The sequence below is a fragment of the Phacochoerus africanus genome, chromosome 1 (genome assembly GCF_016906955.1).
Source record: "Phacochoerus africanus isolate WHEZ1 chromosome 1, ROS_Pafr_v1, whole genome shotgun sequence".
Lineage (NCBI taxonomy): Eukaryota > Metazoa > Chordata > Mammalia > Artiodactyla > Suidae > Phacochoerus > Phacochoerus africanus.
The window spans coordinates 23,411,659-23,439,092 of NC_062544.1; positions in this window are offsets into that span (position 1 = coordinate 23,411,659).

Genomic DNA, 27,434 nt, shown 5'->3' on the forward strand with positions numbered 1-27,434 from the left:
TCGAAAAAGGCGGGGAGGGGGATTAATATTAATTAATGTAAGTGAACAGTCTGATTTGCCAAAGAGTCTCCCTATAGAGTTCACAGGGTGTTTGAAGATCAGATAAACTGACAGCTTCCTTAATATACATAATACAGGCCTAAAATTATTCCAGGAAGAAGCCCTGAGAGGAATGTAACTTTTCTGTCATTCTTATTTAAGTTAGAGGTTGACCATGGACTCAGAAGGAATTTATGATGTTTCTGAGTCCTTAAACAAGAGAGTTCATTAAATTTTTAATTTTATGTACTTTAAGGTACACTCAGTGCCTTGTATTTAGTGTTGTAAGGTATCTTCTCTTAAAGTAGGCAGCTCTATGTATGTATGCTTAAATGGAAACCGGACCTATAAACCTCCAGCCACATCTAAATGATTCAATATCTGAAACCCAATGTTGGAGAGGCATTCCTTCTTTTTAGGTATTGTGTTCCCCAGGAAAAAAAAAAAAAAAACGTTTAAAGTGTAAGTTCCATGAACAAAGGAACTTCTTTAGTCAATTCAGAGGAGCAGTGTTATGAGATGAAGGAGTATGAGCCTTGTAGCTGAGATGGATTCCAAACATGAGTCCATCATTTGCTACATGATGTTTGTTGGGCAAGTTCCTTAAACTCTGAACATAAGAGGGTAGAGGAGAGCATGATGATGCATGTAATCAAAACTAAAGTTTGGAAAATAAATTATACCTTATTTTTATATGTATAAATATATACCTACATAACTCTGGCTATTTTCTGATAACCTGGGAATTCGGTTTAAAATTGGTAGATCAATGATTAATTCCTTTGCCCTTAGAGTCACCCATTATTTGAGAAAATGTATCTTTGGCTCTTAATTGCATAACACAAGCAGAATTACTTATCTTTCTGGAGCATGTTGAGTCTTTAACTGAAAGAAATAGAGTATAGGTCTTGGAGACAAAACCAAGAACATGCCCTAAATTTTCAGTTTTTGAAAACAGTATTTGTTATCCCATTTGTGTGTGTGTGTGTGTGTGTGTGGTAATGAGAGGCAATCGGGTGACTTAGATTAAAATTTCTCCAAGGGATTCCAGGTGATTTGAAGTTTTTCAAAATTATAAAATAATCTAGAATTCATGAATGACTCTCAGTGTCTGCTAAATCATATTACCAAAACTCAGACTGTGTTGGAAAGTATAACCCTCAAAGCATCTGATACCATGAGGGTTAATTTTTTCATCTCTCAGTTATTAAGTGCTCTGTTTACTATATATATATATATATATATATATATATATATATATATATATAATATCATGTTGATGTCTAATTGCATCTGTTTTGACTAAATTACTGCTGACCAAACCACGTGTGTGTGTAGACAAGGACAAAACATAGAGACGTAAATGCCAGGAAAATATTTTCTACTTAAATGTGAGTATTTTCATTAAAACACCTTATCAGAGAGTTCCCACTATGGCACAGAGGGTTAAGAATCTAACAGCAGCAGCTTGCGTCACTGTGGAGGTATTGGTTTGCTCCCCAGCCTTGGTGCAGTGGTTTAAAGGATCTCGTGTAGGTCAAAGCTGCAGCTCAGATTCAATCCCAGGCCAGGGAACTTCCATATGCTGTGGGTGTGGCCATAAAAAAAAATTATAAGAAGGCTGATCATAATAGTTTTGTGGGTGCTTGGTTGGTACATAAATCTCTAGCCAACTTTGCAAATAAAATGTTCTTTTCTTCCTAAAAAAATACTTCACAGATTAATGAAAAGCAGCCCAATTTCTATCTTACAGTAATCTGTCAAGTATTTTTTTTTTTTTTTTTGCCCACAGATACATTTTCAGTAAGAGAAAGGAATTACTTAGTGACTTGTTATCAGCTATAATTGTGGGCGAGGTCTGACTTTTTTGTCCTGAGATTGTCTCTCATCATACTGGCAAGTAGTGACAGAAAATATGGAATACTTTGTAACTGTTTCTACCTGGAATCAGAAATCAGGGAAGTACTCTATCAGGGAAAATAGGAAGGTTGGGCAGTTTGTGCTTACCAATGGTTTGGAAAAAAATAGTGGCTGTTATATTTCTGCTAAATGCTGCTAAATCAAAATTGATATAACTTTTGGCCCAGCTTAGCATAATTCCCTTTGAAATGTTTTGTCACGTCTGTCAGTTTAGTCATAGTTTAAGATGTTGCATGTTTAACTTAGGAAGATGAGTGCAGAGTCTGAAAATATGTCATCAAAATGAAAAAAAAGTGACTTGAATTTGTGACAAAAATAGAGTAAAGGGACTAAATAGGCATTTCAGAGAACATGACTATTTGAGACCCTGCCAAGTGTTCATCTCTTGGAATAGAACTAAAGATTAAAAATTTATACTGGACTGATATATCTCTACTGTAACTGAGGAATATCATTTATGTAAAAGAAATTTTTATTATCATATCTAATTTTGTACAATTTGAGTATCTTTTTGAAAGAGGCTTTATCTGGGTTTTTAATTTTACTAGTTCTGATGATCATTATGAATTCAATTCTTTCAGTTTTCTACATAAATAAAAAGTTCTATTAGAATATTAATCTATTCTGGTATTACAACCCAATTTATTGTTTCAAGGAGGTAATGTTGGGCTCTAACATTATTTTTAATCTCTGAAGTAATATATAGGTCTCAGTCTGAGTAAAAGTATTTTTCAACTTTCTCTCTTTGTCTCAATGAGGCCACTCCTATTTAAAATTTGTTTTATTGAAGTATAGTTGATTTACATTATTATGTTAATTTCTGCTATATACCCAAATGATTCATTCATGTGTGTATGTGTGTGTGTGTGTGTGTGTGTGTGTGTGTGTGTATATATGAATGAAAGAATGAAATATATATTCTTTTCATGTTCTTTTCCATTGTGGTTTATTATAAGATATTGAATATATTTCCCTGTGCTGAAGAGTAGGACCTTGCTGTTTATTTTATGTGTGACAGTTTGCATCTGCTAATCTCAAACTCCCAGTTCATCCTGCCTCTACCCCGCTACCCCTTGGTAACTACAGATCTCTTCTCTATGTCTGTGAATCTATTTCTGTTTTATGAAGTTCCTTTGTGTCCTATATTAGATTCCACATGAAGTGACAGCATATGGTATTTGTCTTTCTCTGTCTACTTCATTTAGTATGATTATCTCTAGGTCCATCCATGTTGCTGCAAATTTCATTCTTTTTCCTGGTTGACTGATACTCCATTGTACATATGCACTATATCTTCTATATCCATTCATCTGCTGATGGATACTTAGGTTGCTTCCATTTCTTGGCTATTGTAAATAGTTCTGCTATGAGCATAGGGGTGCATGTATCTTTTCTAATTATAGTTTTGTCCAGACATAAGTGAAGCAACTCTGTTTTAGCCCAGGTGGAACCATGTTTGTCAGGGTCACTCATCACAGTGAGCACTATGAACTTGTAAGAGGTCAGGGCCCGTGACAGTGACTGTGCTCACATAAGAGACTGCCAGTTTGTAACACCTCACGGATGCATTATTATCCATGCCTGTGAGACTGGTTGCCATGAGTTGTCTCATTTGAATTTTCTGAACCGTGCCTTTAATGCTCACAGACCTCAGGTATTTATCTAAGCATATTGTAGGTTTACTTCCCTCAGATATCCAGTCATCCACCCGTTGCCTTCTGAGTAGAGCAGTAAAAACCCAGCCAGACCCTATGCCTTACATATGGAACCTGTGTGATTTACAGCCAGGCTGAGTATAAAATCATAAAACTTTCAGTACATGGTTAATATATAACCATCAAAATAACAGAGTGCAATTCTAAATTTATGAGGCTGAACTTAACACTGAATATCAAATAAGAATCACATTGATCTCTGTAGTGGATGACTTAAAAACACATTAGGTGGCATAACTGCAAGACAGTACATTGATTTAAGCATAAAATGCATAGCACTCAATACTTTACCACCTAACGTTTTCTCAATAATGAACAAAGCTGTTGTATATTGATGAAAGGAAAATTATTTGTTTTGTTATATTACAGTGCTCATGAAGATGCCTTGCATTTAGGCTAGGCAAACATGATTTGAATCACATTTAACAGAGGGTGACATTGGATGGACATTCTACTGAATTTACACTTGTTTCTCAAAATAGCTGTAAAGAAGCATGATCTTAATGACAGTTTTCTCACTTTTTTAACACAGAGGAAAGATTCAGACAATGTAGGTACTGACTTTGTAGAAACACATTTGGCTGTAAATTTTCTGATACTGATAAAAGCCATTCCACATGGAGTTTTAAGGTTGATATCTCTAAATGCATGAGTCTATCTTGTAAAATCATCATCTTCAGAAACTCTAAGAGAGTTTTTTAAAAGAGGAATAACTATATTATGATAAACATATGTTTTACAAAAACTTTTGGGAGTTCCCATTGTGAATCAGCAAGTTAAGAGCCCAACATAGGATCCATGAGAGTGCAAGGTCGATCCCCGGCCTTGCTCAGTGGGTTAAGGATCTATCTGGTGTTGTTGCAAGCTGCAGTGTAGGTTGCAGATGCAGCTCAGCTCAGATCTGGCCTTGCTGTGGCTGTGGTATAGGCCTGTAGCTGCAGTTCTGATTCGATCCCTAGCCTGAACTTCCATATGCTGCAGGTGTGGCCCTAAAAAGAAAGAAAGAAAAAAAACTTTTGCATTAGAAGACTCTTTAAAGATTTTGATCGTTTTAAGGAGAATGTGGAAATACTAATAGCTACAGGTGTCCAAGTAATGGATAAACTGGTTTTGTATGAGATGAAAAACAGTAAGTAACACTCAGCCAGAGATGTAAGGAGCCATTAGGATGGGCTAGGACCTGGATTAACTGGAGAATACATGCCACACTTCTCAGCTTCATCCAAATGTAATGTTTGGGTGGATAACTATGCTAGGTCTTGTGCTTTGCAAAAAAAGACAGAAGTACAGATTTGTACATGAAGTCTCTTAATTTTAAATCACTGAAAGTAAAATTAATTATAAAATAAGGGGTACAGGCAACAGTTAAGCCATCTTAAGTCAGTTTTCAGTACATAAACCACTGGTTGGTGGCCTCTTATTTTAGGGCTTTTGAAAACATCGCAACTTTCAGAGGAGCAAGAGTCATTCTTTCATTGGTGGGAGAAATCAATGGAAGGACCAGGTGTAGTCATAACTTACATGGGAAAGATCACCTTGATAAAACTTCAGTTAATACATAAACACTGTTGTATTATAAATTTTTATCAAGTGGTGGTAGCTTTGAGAAAAGTTTCCTTGCAGCCTGGTTCTCTTTCCTCATGAGTCTGTACCAGTAAAAATCATTGCCAAGACAAGTAGGTAGCGTTTATCTAATCCACATGTTAATTGTAAAGCAAATCTAGATGCAAAATTGGCTGGCAAACTTGCTACACTTGAACTTTTCTATGACTATTCCAAATCTAGGATAGATACGCAACTCCTTTCGGACAGCAAAGTGTGAAAAGGAGATTACGTTATTTTTTTTCCAAACAAGTGACCCCTCTAGCTTTTACTATACATTTGAATAAATTATATATGCACATTTGTGACATTTATTTTACCTTTGTATATCTTCTAATGTTATGTTTTCAGGCTATTTTTTTTCTTCATAATAAATTAACATTTTACTTACTCTTCATGACGTGCAAGACGGACTGTGATGTTAAAGAATAATGTTTTCTAATTATCATTGACATTTGCTGAGAAGATTAAAATTTAATAAAATTAATTGTCCATCCATGAATGGCTCACTTTGTAGTTAATCATAGAACTCTGATTTCTTCTACTCATAGGAAAACTTCTGTGTTCTTAGGTCTTAGTAATAACCAAAATGAACCCAGCACTTAGAAAGGTCCTTTTCCCCCCCTGTTGACATGGTTAATATATTTTAAGCAAAGAAAAAATGTATTGATTTTGAAGGAAAATTCTGTGGCCATAATTTTCCAACTGAAATATTGAGAGATAACCTCACCTCCCTTATTAGGTGACCTGGCTTCTGGAGGTTATGTTGGATGGCAAAGAATGCACCCTCCTCTCTAAGGTGCATCTCCAGTAATATAATTTGAAGTGCTAGGGCCCCTTGCATCCATTTCTGAATCTATTATTAGTTGATTAAATTAACTGGCTGGATCCGTACAGTGAGAAGAGACGCAGTAATGATATTATAGAATTAGTATGCTATGATGAATTGTCAGGAGAAGTAGCTGTGACAGCCCTGTGGCCATATGCACTTAGCCATGCAATTTATAGTCATTTGGAGAGCCAAGGACTTTTCAGTTTGGGTTAGGAAATTTGTTCCTCCTTTTGACATAGTTTGAGAGATATTTGTACAAGAATGGGGGAGGGGGGCGCTTAGTGGCAATCCAGGAAGGAATCAAGTTTCCGTTTTTAGACACTGGCATTTGGGTGATTTTCAGAGAATAAACCATAGTGGATGGATGCCTTTATTGTAACAGTGCCAATTCCTTTAAATAGATTTATATGATAGTGCAGTTTCTTTATAGGTGCAGAAGATATTGTTACTTTGGGTAAGATATGAGAACTGCAATCTGGTACCACAATTTCCCTGCTATGGAACATTGTAAATTCTCTTCTATGTATTTCATTTACAGTGAATCTGAAAACATTTCTTGATTGTTTTGATTTAAATACATTTGGGGGTCCTAATTGCAAGGAGTTTTTTAACAACTTAAAATGTAACATTATTTTTGTTTGTTTGTTTTGCAACTGTTTGCAAAATGACTGTCAGATGTCTCTAAAAGATATATCATGACAGTGTTGGCAATGCAGATACTTGCGCAACACTACCTTAGGCCAAGGTTATTGCAGGATTAGCACACTATTACAACTGTGAAGTTGCCTCAATACTATCCTTGTATGAGAATTATTTCCTGGCTGTGTTTGTTTTCCTTTTGTTTTAATGATTACTGAAAGCATATTCAGTAGATGGGTACTGACATTCTTATTCCAAACCAGATTCATGCAGAAAACTGCTGTCTTTTTCCTTTAGTTTATCATAGAAATTTGCCATGTGTAATTGATCCCTTTTATTTCCTAAGTGGGATTGTCAGCTGATAACCAAGTATGGATTTTTTTTTTTTTTGCTTTTCTTGATATAGTTATTGTTTCCATCAATTGCTAAATTGATTCGGCAATTTCAAAGCAAATCTAAAAGACAGTGTTGTCTCAGTATCTTACTGTATGTCACAACCCCTTCACCTTGTCCCTAATTTTTAATTACCCAGAATTACCAACATGGAAGAGCTGCTTGATGACTCTATCAGTTGGGTTATTTCACTTTGAAGGTAATAGGAGGGTACCTATTCATTCCTCCTTTGTGTCGCTGTCACCAGTGTTTTCCCAGCCCCATAAAGCCCTCATCTGGGAGCTATTTTCAACTTCTCACCCTCCACATCCAGTTTATCACCAACACTTGCTGATTCCTTCCCAGCGGAGCCTCTTAGTTCACCTCTTTTTTTCCATTTCTAGAGCCATCACAGTTTTCCCCTTTCATCATTCCATGCCTGGAGAACTGTGCCACTCTCCCACTTCATCTCCCTGCCACCTCTGCCCCCATGCCAGGAGAGCCTTATATATACACCACACTGCCAGATGGATCTCTTAAATATTGATTATATCCATTCATATTCCTCCCTGTGGCACTGGGCCTTTTTGCTTATTCTTATTTCAGTGTAAGGAACTTAGGCAATTTTTTTTTTCTTGCCTCTCTCTTCCCCTTTCCTTTGCACACGTAATTGGCTAATTGTATTTGTCATTTCTAATTTTTTTGAGCCAGGCACTGTGCTAAGTACTTCGTATATATTATCTAGTTTAAGCCTTACCCCATTCCCGTGAGATAAGTGGATGGTTCCCTTTTTTTATAATCAAGGAAACAGTGTCTCAGAAATGGGAAACAACTTGACCATCAATATGCAGCTATAAGAGGGAGAATCACAGTCCAAGGTGTGTCTGTCTGACTTTACAATGAGGCAGTCAGCCAGGGTGCAACACTGGCACCCTTGCTGGTGTGACTTGTGCTGTATCTTTGGGTGAATTTTCATTCCTTTTTTTAAAAAGATCTTTATATGGAGAGATTTCTAAAACACAGACACACAAGCGCACACACACACACACAGACACACACACACTAGATACCATATTTGTAAATATTGAGTCTCTTTTATTTCCTCCCTAATTCATGTTTTCTTTCAAAAGGCTTCCCCTCTTTGTTATGGCATGAAAGGTTGGGTTCTTGCTGGTTCTAGCAGGATTGAAAAAGCAAGGTTGTATGGACAAAGAGGAGTTGATACATTTCTAGAGTTTCCTTTTAACATATTAAAGGTAGACCTAGAGAACTTGTTCACAAAGAATCTCCTCTTCCATATTTGACATGAAACATGGCACTCGCTCTTCTATGATAGAAGCAGCAGGTGACATAAGGTAAATACAAGCCCATTTATGTTATTCCAAGGAATTGTAGAAAGACAATGGGGAACAAAGGAGGACAGGACAGCTGAGGGATTCTCAGCCTGAAACATTTGGGGCTTCCACTGGAGAAGAAAATGTGTTAAGTAGGTGTAGGGAAGTTCAAGGAAACAAGGTCTTCCATCAGGACTTGAGAGTAGAGGTCAGTTCTCAGAATGGTCTTCAGGTACTTCTCAGGTCTCATACAGCTTTAAGGTCCTCTGTAGCATGGATGGGACCCCAAAGTTCCAATATGTAATATTCTTTCTTTTTTTTTTTTGATAATTCGTATCCCTCTTTCCCTTTGAGCACAGACACTGACTCTGCTTTTCCTTTGATATTTCTGTATTTATTTTTACAGCATTAATTTTCATTGGATAATGTGTCACTTAATATTTGTACTTGTCCAGGTGCATCCTAGTCTCCCTCCCAATTAGATCACTCTGCTTTGTAAAGACATAGAGAGGCAAAACACTTTTCTTTCTTTCATACAAAAATTTGTACCCATAATCCCTAATGAAGGTGAACATCCAGCTCACTAATTGTGTCACTTTGTAAGGATGGATCTGTTGTTCTCTTTTATTTTAATGTTTCCATTTGCTAAGCCACAGATTTATTACGTTTTCTTCCCATTATGAGACTCGAGAGAAGGAACATTTCGCAAACAAACCTGTGACCATCCAGCCATATCTAGTATAATGAGCAGAGCATAAATACGGAAGAACCTGTGACCATTTGGAGGACACGGAGATTTGGCTACTTTCAGGATTTTATGTGATTAATGTTAGATTCAATCTATACTTTTTTATATTTTTTCTATTAAAATGTTAAGAGTGTATTTTCTGGAAGGAGGGAAATTTAATTATTCTTAGGGCTGGTCTTGTTTAGTTTTGAAAGATCAATAGTGGGGAAATAAAATTTGGTAAAAGCAATTGGTGATGAGGGTGATAAGTAAATCCTATAGTATCCTTTAGAATCAAGAATGAATGTAAATCAGAGTTCCCTGGTGGCCTAGTGTTGTCACTGATGTGGCTCGGGTCCCTGCTGTGGAGTGGATTCGATCCCTGGCTTGGGAATTTACACATGGCTCAGATGCAGCCAAAATAAAAATGAATGACTATAAATTAATGTCATATGTGTATTTATGAGTAAACAAACTTACATCTTTTTTTAAAGTTATGATTGCTTTAGGGTAGTTTAAAGTTTATCATTAAATAAAACAAAGCATTTGGGGGAAATTCAATATCTGAATAATGTAGATCACCATGTTAAACAAATCAAACTTAAAATCATATGTATATGTATATATACTTATGAGATATGTCTACATATGAAAGATTATATATGTATCTAGATACAAAAATAATCATTTAAATATGTTGATGGCTAGATATCTACAAAGATAAAATTTCATCAACATCACTTCTCATTTTGCTTAGTGCTCTGAAAAGCCCTGCTCAATCAGAATGCCTGAAACAAAGAGATGGCTTTGATTAAACTTACATCATATATTTCAGCACAGTCCCCTGCCTAATATCATGGAAACTGCATTCATTCAAAGGCCAGACAGACCAATGTTAGAATTCTTTATTTCCATATCACTTTCTCTGTTGGATGAATTATGTGACTTCTCCTTAGTAAACTTTGAATAAAAATTCCTGTTACAAGACTGGGAAGATCCAAGAAGGGAAAGCCTAAGTCTCACTGGGACTAAAATCAGGTTAAAAGACAAGTTGACGGTAAAGAGAGGAGATTCCTTCCAAGTTCCACCAACAGTGATTGTTCCAGGACTTTGCAGCAATAGATAATTTTTTTTTTAATGGAGAGAGTCAGAATTAAATTGAACTTTGAAGAAAAAAAATAGTATCAAAATGGTGGAAGAAAAGAGAGTAAAAGAAGAGGGTTTGTAAACAGTACAGGGTTTTACACTCTGCAAAGGGTGACCAGTCACCTAGCAAATAAAGGACACCAGAAGCAAGAGTATTTTGCAGCCTACAAAAACACATGTCTGTGAGACATAAACCATTAGTCATTGCTCTTTTGGAATGACATTTTGGGGTGTCAGATCCTCTGATTTGTCTAGAAAATCCAAGTTTTGAAAAACCTTCTGATTTTGGAATATGTTTGTTAAATTGTTAAAGCATATGGAACCAAATCAAAGAATTGTGTGGAGTCCTGGATGCTTATCTCTGCACTCTTCTGCAAGGCATGTCTCCCCTGTATTAAGTATGACACAAGCGTGGTAACTGTCTTTCTGCTCTTTTCAGCGGTGGAGCCCTAGAAGTTTTGTGACTTCACGTTCTATCAATCCTTCCTTCTTGCTCCTTCACAGCTGCGTAATCTTTGAACAAGCCAGGCCCACACCAACTTAGGAATTTTGCCCTGGCTGTTCTCCCTACCTCTAGTGGTCTTCTGCCAGATATTTTCCTGTCTAACCCTATCTCCTGCAATTTCAAACATCACCTTCTCAAAAGGCTATTAAGTATTATCGGCAGTCTCTTCCCACTTCTGCTTTAGATAGTCCTTGTCTTTATTTCCATAGACTGAAACCCTCCAAACTACTATATAATTTACTTACACATATCACTGATTTCACTTATTATCTGTCTCTCCCCCTGAAATGTTTCAGGGTGGAAGAAAAATTTTGTTTATTTGTTTACTGATAAACCTAGAGCTGAGCCTTTAGGTTGTATACACTCAAAACATTTGTTGCCAAACAAAATAAGTGAATGGGTCCATGAATTCATTAATGGTTTAAAGGCCATCATAGAAAGGGATAGAGGCATTCCTGCTGTGGCTCAGTTGGTTAAGAATCCAATTGCAGTGGCTCCGATTGCAGCAGAGGTCTAGATTTCATCCTGGGCCCAGCATAGTGGGTTAAAGGATCTGACGTTGCCGCAGCTGGGGCATAGGGCCCAGCTGCAGCTCAGATTCAATCTCTGGCCCTGGAGCATCCGTGTGCCTCAGGTGTGGCCATAAAAGCAAAAACAAAAACAAAGAGAAAAAGACAGATATACATTTTTTGAAGTTTTCAAGGTGAAACTAAATTTACCAGAGCAGAAAGGACCTTGATTCAAATTTAGGACTGACAAGCCCAGAGTAGTAAAAATTGGAAAAGGCTTGTGAAATTGTAAAAAGTATTTTGAGGACACAGTTAAACGGTAATAATGTTGATACTAAAACTTCAAGTATTCTGTAATTAACAAAAGTTGTATGGAAAAAAAAAAGTATTGTTGACATCTCAAAAGAAACAGTCTAATTTAAGCCACTGATCCATGCTATTCAGTGTTGTTTTTCTGACAATAGCAATAAAGATAATTATATTTGAGTGTTAATGATTGTTTTGCAAAATATTGTTCAGACAGAGTAGTCACTTAGACCAAAATTAGCATTTCTACTATATGCACATTAACCCTGCTCTCCGTCAGTCCGCTCACTGAAGTACCTATTTCAGCTCTGTCTAAGGAGAGGTCAGACTAGTCTTGGAGTGGCATCTTAGAGGGTGTCATCCTTGGGGTGTTTAAAGAGAGTCAACTCCATTCAACAGGTGGCTCCTCTTTGAACCTCTAGAAAGAGCTTCGTGGACACCTTAAGATAGTCAATGGGCAGTTTAATATGTTAATCCAGAGAACAGATTTTGGAGACCAAATGTCTGCATATAAAATGGCTCTTCCACCTTCAATCTCTCTGTAAACTTCTAGACAGTTCATTGCAAGATTGTTCCCTTATCCATAAGATAGATATAATAGGAAAATCTACCACTTGAGATTACTGTGAATAGTATGAGCTAATGCATATAAAATTCCTAAGCACACCTTCTCCAGCATCACAGGGTACTTTTGGTAGCATTCCTAGGAATATTATGTTTACCCTCCCCACTGATAGGATAGCCTTGTGGCTTTAATAATTAAACATCAAAAAGACAAAAAAAAAAAAAAAAAAAAGGAGTTCCTGTCGTGGCGCAGTGGTTAATGAATCCAACTAGGAACCATGAGGTTGCGGGTTCGGTCCGTGCCCTTGCTCAGTGGGTTAACCATCCGGCGTTGCCATGAGCTGTGGTGTAGGTTGCAGACGCGGCTCGGATCCCGCGTTGCTGTGGCTGTGGCGTAGGCCGGTGGCTACAGCTCCGATTCAACCCCTAGCCTGGGAACCTCCATATGCCGCGGGAGCGGCCCAAGAAATAGCAACAACAACAACAACAACAACAACAAAAAAAAAAAAAACCATCATATTTGTTTGCCATTTGTGAGAGTTGTGATGGTAGTTTGACAATTAGAACAGTTTTTCTTGTTCTGCTTGGAAGGAACCCAATATTCTAGCCCAAAGAAAAAATATATATGGCTAGCAATTTTACAATATTCGAAATAATTTAAACGTTCACAATATGCAATTCAAGACAGTAATTTCTCATTTTCCCCAATTAGCATCCCAGGAGGTCTATTTATTTAAGCAAATCAGCATATCCATGACTTTAGCTATGAGCCTTTAGGAATTTCAGGAGCCGAAAGCTAACAGGTAGAAAGATACCTATCTTCTCTTTCAAGGGGTTTTTCAGCTCTCTCCCCATCTCTCATATTGCAAAAGGGCTTTGCAGCAATATGTCATCATATGGCCTCTCTGTGTGTAGTGGAATGTTCTCTGTTGATTTTACATTTCCCTTCTCTGTAAGAAGACAACTCCAGATGAAGAGAAGAGGGAGTTACAAGGATGCTCACCACCACCGATAGCAATAGTCTATTCTGTGTCCATTTCTAGAAGAAAAAAATGTAGAGTGGAGTGACTAAAGGCCTTAATGTGAGATGCCCCCTTGAATCTTAATGCAGCCACGTGAATCCTGATGCCAGGAATGCAAGGAGCACACTGTCAGGGTACAGAAAATGAAGACCTCTCGGCTTTCAAGTTTAAATGCCTGCTCAGCAGGGAGTCTGGAGAGATTTGTTCAACTGAAATGAGCTTATAATCAGGCTTTCATCCAAAGATAAGGAAGGACAACACCCTGTAGTTTTATGATGCTCTCTTACCAGGAAAACACAAATAGATTTCTTTGTGTTGGTGCTGTCTTGATTCCTGCTCCTGTACAGAATATTTCAAACTGCAATTGTGAAAACTTTCCATTTTAGACCACTAAAAAGAAAAAGGCACATAGGGAACTACAGATATATATTTATATATGTGTATGTAGTTTACATAATATATATTATATATATATGTATATATATATACATATACACATATAGGTTTCTTGTGATTTGGAGAGTGTTCCTAACTTGAAGTCGTTTAACTAAAATGATTTTTTGCATGTTGGGGGGTCATGGAGACATTTGCTCATAGAAGTTAGCTAGCTTGAAAGACATAAATTAGCTGCTAATCAGTCCTTAATGAGAGCTTGATGGTGTGATATTTGAGTGCTTGTCTGTATGAACATACGATCAGACAAGCCACCTTTTGGACTTACCATTTGTAAGCTGGGATGATTTTGAGGTGGATATAATGCATGGCTAGATATTCTGATTCCGTCCACTGTGTGGTTAACAGGCTGTTGTTTATCACAAGGTTTTAGTGTTCTTAATGAACTGTTAACAAGCTGTCAATTATGATGTTTATGCAAATTAGGGAAAGAGACATTGAAGGATTGATGTACCTACAGCTAAGAATGCCTCCTTGAAATATCACAGTATTAATAATTCCTCTTTTAATAACTGTTCTTAAACATTTGCTCTCCACCACTGAACCCTTCCCAAGATGTACACAGTAGAAAAAGATAACCCACACCTCCTTTGGGGATGTGTAGGGAGAGCAGGGCAGATCTTTCTCTAGGAAGTATTTTGTTTCATGTAAGCAATCCCAGAATCATTTTTATTCATCCTTGGCCATGAGTGAAGTGCAGTTTTAAGTGTTCTGAAATTCATGAGTTACTATTTTATGCTTCTCCTGTGGGGCATATATTTCTCCCTTTCTTCTCACTGGAGACTATCCACGATGGCGAAAATATCACTTCCCCCACCCCTAATCCTGCACTAACATTAGCTGTCCCAAATCTTGTGTCTCTTTGTAGTAATCAAGATCGTCTCTTTAGAATAAATCACTTTTTTGGTTGTGAATTGTCAAACTAAAGATATCTCTTTCATAAATGTGCTTCTCTGCCTATATCCCAGAAGAAATGCATTGTGTTTGGCCAGTGGTAGTACACCCACTACTTCTGTCTCGCCTTTTTTTTTTTTTTTTTTTAATGCTCTGGAATTTGTGGACCTAAAACATGCCCATGCATCCTTCAAGGACCTATATAATTTTTATATTCCTCTCCAGTTTTTCTTGTCCCCTTTCCCAGGCAGAGGAAATCAGTCGAGTACCTTATACTACTGAAGTGTCTTCCACTTTCACCACCTCCCACCTACCCATCCCTCCCTCACACACAAAACGTGAGCTCCTCCGGAATCTGGCCTGCCTCATATTCATCTTCACGGATCACGTTTTTCAACATTGGAAAAGAGCCACCTCATGATGCTTTTGAAGAAATTCTGCTCAGACTTATGTTTTATAATAAAACCAGGTTATTAAATGGTTCCAATATTTATAAGTATAATAATTTTGCCGCAGCCTCATCACTTTTATTTTTAATTGTTATGATCAGAATTCTATCCAGATGGTTATTATGAGAGAGCAACCCTTTAAGAATACTTCACCTCACAGTACAATTAAACTAGACATCTTCTAAAAGCTCTTAATATTCCCCCCAGAAATGTGAAATTATATCTTGTTTTGTTTTGCGAAAGTCATGTTTTGATTATATGAAATTGGTATTTTATGTAAAAAAAAAAATCTTCTGTTCAGCTTTGAGCATAGAGACTTGTGCACTTGCTAGCATATCATTTATTCCAAAATTATTGAAAATATTATTCTTGAAGTTTTTTCTTTAACCTCATACACTCAGCCCTGGGAGTTATAATGTTTCATAAAGAAAGTATCATAATCTACAGAAAAAAAAAGAACATGCATTCCTATCTAGTTGAAATGATGGATTAAGCTGTTTTGTTATAAGTATATCAAAAATGCAATAAATATTTGCCAATGAAATGTAGTTATCATAAGGTTTTCTACAGTGCAATTTCATGTTAATGTCCAAAAGGAGTATGGATGGCTTTATATGTTTCATTATGGTACCTGCCCTGCAGTTTGAAAAATTTATTTTTAGTGTTGAAAATGTAAATTGGAGAGTCTCAAGTATCTATGAGTTATTTCTAAACACCACTTAACTCCTCCCAAGACAGATGAGGGCAGTATAAAACTGTAATTCTGATGACTGATAAAACAAGCTAGGTAATCAAAGGAAATAATCCAATCAACTGAAAGGAAAAAGTGAATCAATCTTTTGAGAACAAGGAGGGCCTGATGGAAGGAGCTGGGCTCTGGTGTCAATAAACATCTTGACCTGTTAGGGTCTTAGTATCTCCATCTATGCCTGGGGATGATGATGCTCAGGTCCTAGGATGACCTTGTAGATTAAATAGGTCAATGATAATAAGCAAGTAATACTCCCTCAGTGCTTACTCTGCCTGGCACTGAAGTAGGCACATGCATACTTCAATTTCTCTGTTTTCAGCTTTGCATAATGCATAGGTGGTTATGTTTTGATGTGTGTTCTTATTTTCTATACCTCTTAGGTATTTTTAGATTACCTCCCTGAGCATGAGTATACAATTTATATAGCAATAAGACAAAGTACATGGTATTCTCTCAGTCTTTTAATTCTATTACATAATAAGTATATGAACTTTCAGATATTAATTCAACTCTCTATGTCTTGGTTTCCTCAACTGAAAAATAGTGGCTGCTGCTACTGCAGATGATGACAAGTGCTTTGCAAGGCTGCTGTGAAGTTTAGCCAAGATCATCCCTGTGAAGTATGAGCACAGTGCCTGACCTTGTAGCAAGTGCCAGGTCACCTATCATTGTCAGGTGCACAGTCCCAACGTTATTATTACTGTTACTAATGTGATCTTAGAAACCCTGCTCTAGGGAAGAGGTCAGTAGAAGAAACTAGAATTTTTCATGACTAGTTATTTTTGCACATATCACATTCCTCATTTATTTTTCTTGCGTCAGAGGGGTTCTATGTCTTCGTTTTTTATGGAAGTATAGTTGATTTACAACATTGTGTTAATTTCAGGTGTACAGCAAAGTGATTCAGTTATACATACATACATATCTATTTTTTCAGGTTCCTTTCTCTTATAGGTTATTACAAAATGTTGAGTATAGTTCCCTGTGCTATTCAGTAGGTCCTTGTTAGTTATCTATTTTGTATACAGTATTGTGTATCTCTTAATCCCAAACTCCTAATTTATCCCCCCCTTCCCCTTTGGTAACCATAAGTTTATTTTCTATGTCCGTGAGTCTCTTTCTCTTTTGCAAATAAATTCATTTGTATCATTTTTTAGATTATACATAGAAGCACTATTATATGATATTTGTCTGCTTTACATCACTTAATATGATAATCTCTAGATCCATCCACGTTGCTACAAATGGCATTATATCATTCTTTTTTATGGCTGAGTAATATTCCATGGTATAAATATACCACATCTTCTTTACCCATTCATTTGTCAGTGGATATTTAGGTTGCTTCCATGTCTTGATTATTGTAAATACTGCTGCAGTGAACATTGGGGATACATGAATCTTTTAAAATTATAATTTTCTCTAGATATATGCCTAGGATTGGGATTGCTGGATCATATGGTAGCTCTAATTTAGTTTTTTAAGGAATCTCCATGCTGTTCTCCATAGTTGGCTACACCAATGTAGAAGGCTTCCCTTTTCTTCACATTCTCTGTAGCATTTATTATTTATTGATTTCTTTAATGATGGCCATTCTGACTGGTATGAAGTGATACATTGTTGCTTTGATTTTTATTTCTCTAATAATTAGCAATATTGAGCATCTTTTCATATGCCTTTTGTCCATCTTATGTCTGCTTTGGATCAATGTCTGTTTAGATCTTCTGCCTGTTTTTTGATTAGGTTGTTTGTTTTTTATTGAGTTGTATGAGCTGTTTGTATATTTTGAAGATTAATCCCTTGTGAGTTACATCATTTGCCAATATTTTCTCCTGTTGTATAGGTTTTTTTCATTTTGTTTATGGTTTCCTTTGCTGTGCAATTATTAGACACCCAATCTTGGAGCTCTACCATTCATGACAGGATAAGGAATATGGATGGCTTTACATGTTTTGTTTTGTTACCTGCTCTGCCATTTGAAAAATTTATTTTTAAGTGTTGAAAATGAAAATAGGAAAGTTCCAAGTATCTGTGAGTTATTTCTAAATGCAGAGGACAAATTCAGAGGACAAGGAAAATAGTCTAGAGTCACTAAGGGACAAGGCTGCCTCTTTCCCCCTTATCCCACTATCTTAAAACTTTAAAATGTTCTTTTAACCTGGGTGATAGTAGCTTTATCTTTGCTTCCTGCACCCTCACCAGTGCTATTTGGAATTAAAGGGCTTCAAAATAAGCTTAAGAACTAGAACTCCCTTTGTTCTAACCCTAGACACCAAGTCCCAGAGGAGTACACTGCAGTCAATCTCTCTTTGAAACACTAGTTAATCTACATTTGAAAAGTGTTTTTTAATCTACATCACTCAGATTTTCATGAGCTTCTACACTGTTATTCAATGTCGTATTTCCAACCACATGTTTGTAATGCCTCTTAACTATGCCCACATTCCCAAATCCTCCAGAAACCTCAGAGGTTCTAAATGCATCCTTCCCAGCTATCAATAGCATCATTTTTTCCTCTCTTGATCTCTTCCCACAAGTCAGACAAAGAAGTCATTTTTGCTTTCCTTGATGACTCATAATCAGCAATTCTGGCAGACAATTTATTAATCTAATTGTTGTTTATGGTAGCTACAAGATTTTCTCTCTTTTACACAGATGGGGAGAGGAGCCCATAGTTAACATTGTTTTAGGATGAACTTTAAACATTGTAGAATGACCATTATACGAGAAACATAACAGTCTTATGGAGGGAAAATGCAAATGTCCATCATGGGAAAATACCTACAAAACCAATTACCTGGTTTTTGGTACAGCCTAAGTTCCCACGATCCTCCACTTTCTTCATCTCCTTTGCCCAACATGTGTGTTTGACTACTCCGGCTACCAAATTTTAGGTTTTCATAATGAGCAATACCACAGTACAGCAATCCAGTCCTGTTCTTCTCTGTCCCTCTTAAGTTATCTCTCAAGTTGGCATTTTGTATCCGCATGAATGGAAGAGAACATCAGCCACTAATTTAAAAAAGCCATATTGCTGATGCCCTCTTTCCATTCTGTATACTTGTGGTCTGTCTGGCCAGCATAACTTTTTTGCAATGTGTTATTTTTGTCTGAAGAAGAACATATCGCATACAAACAAAATATTTTCCACAGGCTGTGATCTACAAAGAGATTACAGTGAATGTCCTATTCATGAACCCATTCTAGCCAAATATTACCTCTCTCTAGAATAAAGCTGATTTGGTTGCAAATCCACTTTGGCTGCTAACTTGCTTTGAGCGCACAACCTTGGGGAAATTATTTAAACCTCATCTAAATTCCTCATTTCTCCTAATCCTATAGTATTCGCTTCTGTATACATTGCCTGACTTCTAGTAAATGCTTAATAAATGTAGCTATTATTACCACTAGTCACAGTTATTGTTTAACTTGGTACTTTCCCAGAATTATTCAGGTAATAATGTAACTTTGAGATATATCTGCCTAGTTACTATGGCTATTAAAGGCTACAAGTCTGTCTATAAAATATATTTCTTCTAGAATCCTACTATTAGCCATGCTAATATTGGTACTCTCTAAGTGGTACTGTACCATTATGTTAAATAATGTGCCCTTCTATTCAAAATAAGATTACTTAAAAATAATCTTGTGGAGTTCCCATTGTGTCTCAGTGGGTTAAGAACCTGACTAGTATCCATGAAGATGAGGGTTCGATCCCTGGTCTCACTCAGTGTTGCTGCAAGGATCCAGTGTCGCTGCAAGCTGTGGTATAGGTTGCAGATGCGGCTCAGATCTGGTATGGCTGTGGCTGTGGTGTAGGCCAGCAGCTGCAGCTCCAATTTGACCCCTAGATTGCGAACTTCCATATGCCATAGGTGTGGCCCTAAAAAGAAAAAAAAATAATAATAATAATCTTGCAAATGCTTTATTAAATAATATCTAGATTTAAGCATTTTGATAATATTTTCATATCACAGCTACTTTTTTAACTTCTTTGGCATGCTTTGGATTCACTTTGTATTTTTTACTTTATTGGTTAACTGAATTGATTTGTCAGATCTATTAAAGCATGGGCAGTTCCAGACACACTTGGACTATGCTGACTTTTAGAGTTTGCTAGCCAATGTTCATTCAGGATTTAGGGACCTAGCAGCAAGTTGAATTCTAGGGGGGAAAAAGGGATTCTATAGACCTATTTTAATGCATAAATGATTATCTCAAAGGTCATCTTCACTACAAATATCTACATTGGTCTTATAAATGGCTTGTCTTTTTAACATCCTAGAATATAAGCCATAAGGTCAGACATGTTCATGTTGTAATTCCCCCACTGGAGCACTGTGAGAAACAGGAGAGTGGTGAGGGGACATCATTTGGTCAAGATGTGTTCGTGTGTCCAATTTTTATTTTCAAAAGTAAAAAGGAGTTCCCTGGTGGCTCAGTGGGTTAAGAACCTGGTATTGTCACTGCTGAGGCTCAGGTTACTGCTGTGGGGCAGGTTTGATCCCTGCCTGGGAATGTCTACATGCCACAGGCAAGGCCTTTTTTTTTATTTTAATATAAAATGAGAAGAAAATATAGAAAAAGATGAAAGGAAGAAGGGATGGAGGAAGGAGATAAAATAACACTCGGGTTTCAGTATCTGGTATTTGGCTCTATGTTTCTCTCCATATTCACTCATTGAGAATTTCTTCTGTGCTTTTTTTTCCCAGTTGCTATTAATTTTTACATGTCTTTTAATATCTTAATTTTTAGTAAATACTCTCTTCCTGCAGAAGACAAAATCATATAGAAATTGAGATAATGCTCTCTCCCTGAGATGATTTTTTAAAAAAGCAATTACTTCACTATTATGGTTACATGAGAACACTTAGTAGGAAATGGATCCCAGTTGTCTCTAAAGCAATAAGATGCCTTCGTTAACTCTCTGCTTGGTATAGGCACAACCAAATTTCAGTTCCCTATTTTTTTTTTTTTTTGCAAACGTTTGCAGGTTATTGAAATTCTTAAAGAATGTCATCGCCTCTATTTTTATAAATAACATTTTGGTTTTTAAATATGTTCATAATCAGTAGCACTCATTTGTTGAATACCTAAAATGTGCTGGGAGACCTGTGAGCCAGGGAGCAATTAAACTTCTTTTTTTATATCATCTGTGTTCACCCACAGTTGATTACTTAAAGAAGTTTCGAAATTGAGAAAATAGAATTTGAAATTTCGCATATGCCTTTGCAGAAGTGAAGAATGATTAATTTGCCTGGGCTACTTTTCCAGCGCTGTCATATGAAGGCTTGAATGATGTATATGAAGTATGTGATTTTATCTCAAATTGAGTAGCCTTGTTTTAATATAAAACCATGAACAATGGCAGGGGAAGCACTTTCTTTATCCCAGGTTACCCTTATAAATGATATCCACTGTGAATAATTGTTCAATCGAAGCTGAGATCAGTATGTAGAGACAAACACATTTCCTCTCTTTCTTAACAGTGATCTGAGCTTCAAACGAGGTAGTTCCATGATCTGTTCCTTTGGACTCTTGAATGCTCGTGGTAGTTCACTGATAATATGTTCCATCACTAATAAAAATAAAATTCCTATTCCTCAATAATGTCCTCTGGGTGTTAAACCCATCACTTTCTACATTCCCACAAAGTATTTATATACACATATAGTTTTTTCTCTCTTCTGGAAAATCTATAAATGGAATTTTTGAATGGAAATCCTATGATATAAATATCTTTGAAAGCTTTCTCATAGTTTTACCTGCTTTGCAATCAGCCGTTTTCTCCTTCAAAATCAATGCCTCTCATTAAGACTACTTCTGGCAGGGATAAGGGTCTAGCATCAGTTTGTAGAAAAATGGTCATGATTTTGCCTCTGGGTTTGTTTTAATTGTTCCTCTCCATGCAGTAAGCTTTGTGGCTTGAATAGCAGAGAATTCATTTGTAAGCTTGCCTCCTATGTTTCTCCAAAGATTGTCATGAGAACTAGATTAACCTGCCCATATTCCTTACTGAACAACTACTCTGTGCCAGGCCCCCCTAAAGGTAGGGCAGACATAGGTGTAAACAAGACAGCCCCGTGTTCCTGGAATTAATTCCAATGAGAAAAGCCTGACAGTGTATAACAACAAAAGTCACAAGTGAAAACTGCAGAATAGAAAATGCAATATGGTAATATGTGAGTTGAGCATCAGAGATCTTCCTTGGGGAGGTCATGGAAAACTTCTCAAAAGATACATTATTTGAGCCAAGAAGTGAATTATAAGGAGGAGGGCAGCTACGGGCAAACCTGGGGTAAAACCACATGCCCAAATATCTGGAGTGTTGGTGGAAGGAAAGGGAATCTTCCTAAAGCCTTATATGACTGAGCTGGGGGGGTATAAGATATGGGGGATGGGAGAAAAATCATGTAGGGCCATGATATATAAAGAATTTTGATTTTATTTTAAATGAAAGTGAAAGTATTAGAGGGCTTTTGGGGTGGGAGAGGCATGGTATAATTTACACATAAAAATAATAACAATGCATGCAGTAATCTACCAAGATTGAATCCTGGCTCTGTGACTTACCTCCCTAAGCCACAGTCTTGTTACCTATAAAATGGGCATCATTATGATCAGAGAGGAGCATTCTGTGTTCATCATCACTTCTACGGCAAAGATGAAAGAAAACAATCAACATCAACTGCTGTGTCCCCAGGAGGCATTTAGAGGATGGAGACACTCAAGAAAACACTCCAGTCTTTCTTATGGGTCCTCTTGGTTCTCCAGCCTGGGTTATTCATTAATTTATTTTGTGCTCTCTTCTTCTCTCTTAATATCTGAAATTTTTGACAATTTTCTCTGAGATTCCTGGCATTTGGACCTCTGGAGGTAGCAGGGGGTCTGGTTTACTGTCTGTTAATTTTAGCTGTTCTCTGCTGGAAGTGCCATCACAACTAGAATAACCAGGGAGAAGGGGAGGTGGTGCAGCCTCTTAAGTGGCCCCATGGGGCTGCCCTAGCAGTAAAAATCAAAACAAACAAACAGCATCCTAAAACAGGTTTGGGCTTTAGGAGATTTAAAAATGGACATTTCCCCATTAATAACATATCAGTTAAATGCTAATGTGACAGCTTTCAAAAAGTTTCTTTTAACAAAACTATTTTGAATCCTAAATCATTCATTTTGTATACACATGTCAGAGCCAAACACTAGCTGGTAATTCAGTCCACAATTTTCAAGGGTCCAGGTAAGAACAAATAGAAATAAGTATTATGCTGCTCTTTTGCATTTCCACTGTTTCTATACAAGCTAATTCATGGAACCCAAAAAGCTTAAGAATGGTCAATGATTCAAAATAGCTAGTTGAATGGCTAATTTAGAAACAGTCGCCAAGTAATTAAGAATATTTTGTCCTCTCTTTTACTTGATGAGTCCCAAACCTAGAACTCCACTCAAAGAAAGGAATTCAACATTTAAATAAAAAACAAATGAACCACAAATTTTTATTTTAGTCTAGCCATAATATTGCTATGAAATTTTCTTAGTAGGGGCATAACATTTAGACTGTAGGTCATTAAAACAATCACTGATTTCTTTTTACTGAACCATTATATACAGAAACAAATGATATACCCTATTTCATTGCTTTGTTAATATCACCCTGTGAAAAAGAAGGGTGTTTTCAGAAGAGAATTATGAAAGAGATAAGATTGGTTTCCCCATGTTTGACTTGATCGCAAAGAAGGCAGGAAAATGTTTTAGGAATGTTAAACCTGGAATGAAATTATATCTAACCGTTAGCAAAAATATGGATGGGGGAGGGGGGAAAAGTTAAAAACTTTTATGTAAAGAAAATGTACTTTACGAAATGAGATTATATCTACACCAAGTCAAGACTTTTGAGACAGCATTTAAAAGGAAGGAAATATAATTGTTTTGCATTCCATTATTGCATCTCTCTTCCCTCCTTGCCTCACTAGTGTTTTCGTCAAAACAGATTGCATTTAATCTTGAAATATATATATATAATATACATATATATATATATATATATCTACCTATACAGCTCTATGCCAGCACACAAACACACATTTATCAATTTACATGTTCACATACATGTGGATCATAACTTAGGAAGTATAAGATAAGCTTATTTTTCCTCCCATCTAGTATTTCTAAAGGAACATTCTCATGCAGAATGGCTGCAACTAATATTTTCACTACTACATCATAAGATTAAAAAGGAGTTTTAATTATGTATTTACAGTGAGAAGTGTTGCTGCTTTGCACTTCTTAATGCTTCTGGGTTATTTTATCATTGTCTGTTTCAATGCTTTCTGTAAACTGAAACTTTGAGTATATATCCATGAATATCTTCTGAAGAGATTTATCTTGAGAAGAGTAACAGCGAAGATAAAAGACAATATGTTAAATTCTAATGCAATAAAAACCTCCCCTGGAAATAAACTTTTACACCTGTTCAATTACCCACTTGCCACCATAGATTTTTATTATTTATTCCCAATTTGGAGAAGCACAGTGAGTGGTTTATACCCACAAAACAGCTCATCCAAAGCATGGACTTGCCATATTTACATCTGAATTACAAACATTTGAGTTTTGCAGCATGAAGCAACCAAAGATTGAAAAGCAGTGGTGTCTAATATTGCTCTAAATTATCATTTCCATAGATACAGCCTTTAACACTTCTTCTCTGTACTTAAAAAATAAAAACAAGTTAAGGTAATCCCACCGCATATTTTTCTTCTTCTTGTACACTTTGCTGTTACGGAGTGAATCAGTTTGGCTAAATGTATTCATTAGTGCCCAATTTGTTTCTCTTCATCTCTTTCAAGAAACCTTGCAAGCAGTTGGAACACTTATTTTATTTTGATTCCACAGTGGAAAATTGTATTCACATAAGTAAGCATATATCAAACAGCAATAAATCATTATTTCTTAGATGACCAATATCAGCAGGAATCTCATATACTTCTCTGCTGGAGTTTATTTCCAAATTCATTGAATAATTATTGGTGCTGCTTTTTATAAATGAAAAACATCTTTTCCTTTCTATTCTGGTTAACTTTTCAGTGCTACCTTTCCCCCTCATCTCCTCAACACTTCTGAGAAGTATTTGTAAAGGAGGAAGGAAAATGAAACTTTATATTCAGCAAGTGTCAAGGTGGTTAGATAGAATATAATCCTTGACAATCATTTGCTTACCCCTGAAATTTAAATTTGAAAAATTTTAATTTTTTATTAGAAGTCTTGGGACAAAGAGTGAATCTCGTGTCAGGCTGTCAATAAACAGAATAAATACAAATTAATGCCTTGATGTTTTAAGGCAAATCTGATAATTTAATAGACTGTTTAAAATATAGCACTTAGGTTATTAAATTTCTGTTTTCTTTTGCTCTGCCAAGAGAAAAACTACTTTGTTGTTTCACTTCTCAAAGGATTAATTGAAATTTGGTAATAAACACTGAGTAAATTTTAAACAATAGGCATAAGCATTTCGATATTTCTCCCTTCACAAAACTTATTAACAGCAAGTAACTCATATTCCTTGCCCCTAAAATGAATTTATAAGACATTGATTAGTTTCAAGTTAGTTTTACTACAGATTAAACTTTGTGACTGTGTGCCAGAAACTGTGTTAGTTACTTGGTTTAGAACTTAAATGAACATTTTAATGGCTACTGTGTGTAGTGTGTTATATTGGGCACTATTATAGGGCAAACAAGCAAAGTTTTAATTTCAGAATTTAGACTCAGGAAGGGTAATCGTGGCAGGTTGAGATTCTGACTAAATAATATTTATACTTTCTATTTCTATGTATGCTATTGCTCCTTCGAGAAATTTTTCTCTGTTTATGCTTTCAGTCGATGTGAATTTTTTGAGCTTCTAGTTAGAAGGTAAGTTGCAGCAATTTTAGCAATGATTTTGACTAAATTTATTTCATTCTTGAGTTAAGACATGAACTGTTTGTATTTTTCCAGCAATATATTTTCATGTATATTTTTAGTTATATCTAAAGTGAAAATATAATATGAACAGTAACATAATTCAAAAATAGTAAGATAAAGTCTAATAGTGTTATTGCCTTTTTATTGAAAAAATTTCTAATTTTTAAATTGATGTATTTGCAAAAAGTACAGTATAGTTCAAATGTATGAACCACCCAGAAATAACTCAAATACAGCTTCCTTAAAATTAAAACGAGGTCCACGTGACTAAAAAAAAAAAAACAATGTGATAACGTACTTTTGAATTATTCTGCTGTGGAATCCCTCTATTTCTTTGCCAAGGAAAAAGTTAATATGAATATGAGTTTTAATTAACACGATGGACAGTATACTTTTCAGATATTCTAAAATATCTTAATATAAACTGTTATTAAATAAAACATTTGAAATTATAATAATGCATTAAGATAATCAAATAGTTTAATAATACATGAAAACATTTTTAAACAAGGTATATTTTTCATTTATATTTTACTCTTAAGATACCAAAGCTAGGAGTTCTCATCATGGCCCAGCAGAAATGAATCTGACTAGTATCCATGAGGATGCAGGTTCAATCCCTGGCCTTGCTCAGTGAGTTAAGGATCTGGAGTTGTCATGAGCTGTGGTGTAGGTCACAGATGTGGATCGGATCCTGCATTGCTGTGGCTGTGGCATAGGCTGGCAGCTACAGCTCCAGTTTGACCCCTAGCCTGGGAACCTCTATATGCTGTGGGTGTGGCCCTACAAAGACAAAAAAAAAAAAAAGATACTCAAGTTAAATTTTTTCTACATAAGTATTTCATATTTAGATGTAATCTCAAATAATGAATTTATGTTCAATTATGGAACTTTTGAACCTCACACAACAATTTTTTAAAAAGATAAATCTGGAGTTTTTCTTTTGGCTCAGTGGGTTAAGCATGTGACATTGTCTCTGTGAGGATGTAAGTTCAAACCCTGGCCCAACTCAGTGGGTTAAGAATCCAGAGTTGCCTCAAGCTGCAGCATGATTTGCAGATGGGGCTCAGATCCAGTGTTGCTGTGGTCATGGGACAGGCCAGCAGCTGCAGCTCCAATTTGACCCCCATCCTGGGAACTTCCATATGCTGCAGGTGCAGTCATAAAAAGCAAAAGAAAAATTAAGAAACTTGCAACAAACATGAAATTTGCTACCCCTGATTTTTTTCTGTATGTAGTATAATAGTGACTATAGAAGTATTGATGGAACATTTAATTCATGATTTAATATTGATAAAAATCACTGAAATTTAGAATATGTTGCTATTTACTGGCAAAATCTACTCACACAAAGAGAATATTACATAGGTCAAATTCTGTGTCTTTCTGGGGAAAAAAAGAAAGTTATAGACAAGATTTAGATTAATTTGAGGATTGAACTGAATATGCTTCTTGACCCAACTACCTTCATGTCCCAAAATTAGCAAAGCAGCAGAAAGAACCACTTGGCTGGAAAGATCACATTTAGGAGTTGAATGTTAAGATGAGGGCCATGTGTATGAGTGTTGAGCCTAAATGAATCATCCATCTGTGTCTCACTTGTCTGTCATTTCAAACAATTTTCCATTAGGCAGTACTCATAGTATGTACTATGAGTTTATCATAGAGGGAAATAAAAGGATAGTATGATCAGAGAGGT